Genomic DNA, 749 nt, shown 5'->3' on the forward strand with positions numbered 1-749 from the left:
GGGGCAAAGGGAACTGAAGTGGGGGCTTCTTCTTACCTCCATGTCTTTGTCCCCAGACTGGACAGCATGTCCAGTTTCACAAGATGTGCTGAGTTTCAGGGGAACTTAGACATGTGCACTTCTATATGCCCCCTCCCCATTCTCATACAGGGCACTAATCTTATCTTCCTCTAACAGTCCATGAAGACCAGCCATGCAAAATGCTTTGGAGGTCAATTTTTTTAAAAATATGAAACAGTATGAATTTACATGTTACCTTTATGCAGGAGCCATGCTAATCTTCCCCGTATGGTTTCAATTTTAGTATATGTGCTGCCGAAACAAACACCTTGGTATCCAAATCTGACTTGCAAGTTTCAATGTCTTGCTGGGGTTTTATATTTTACCCGGACTGTCAATGTCTGTGCTTCAGAAGAGCACACCTGCTTCTCAGATGGGAAGTGACTCGCCTACTGCAAGCACATCCCAAAGACCGGAGAGGGAGCACTGAGGGGTTCCCAAGTGCCCTCTTCGCAGAGAGCCCTCAGGGGACACCCCACTCTCTCCTATTCTGAGGATCAGCCACACAAGCATAGCATAATAAAACCTGACTGGTTTTATTCCTAGAAAATAAAAATGGATTAATGGACCACACTGTTCTTTATTTCTGCTTTGGTGGTAAGAAGGAAAATCAGCTCCTCATTCGAAAAGAATGAAGAATGATTTAGTAGATTTTGTTCAAAAGCCTTGCCCTGTTGAGTTGAGGATAT

General features: G+C 43.9%; 1 non-coding gene across 1 annotated transcript; it reads right to left on the reverse strand.

Moving 5' to 3' along the window:
• Window positions 1-223: 223 nt before the first annotated feature.
• Window positions 224-328, reverse strand: LOC116573785. The gene has a single exon (XR_004278997.1). It is a non-coding gene; the product is annotated as a U6 spliceosomal RNA (small nuclear RNA).
• Window positions 329-749: the final 421 nt, after the last annotated feature.

This window comes from Mustela erminea, chromosome 14 (assembly GCF_009829155.1).
Source record: "Mustela erminea isolate mMusErm1 chromosome 14, mMusErm1.Pri, whole genome shotgun sequence".
In the NCBI taxonomy this organism is placed as follows: domain Eukaryota; kingdom Metazoa; phylum Chordata; class Mammalia; order Carnivora; family Mustelidae; genus Mustela; species Mustela erminea.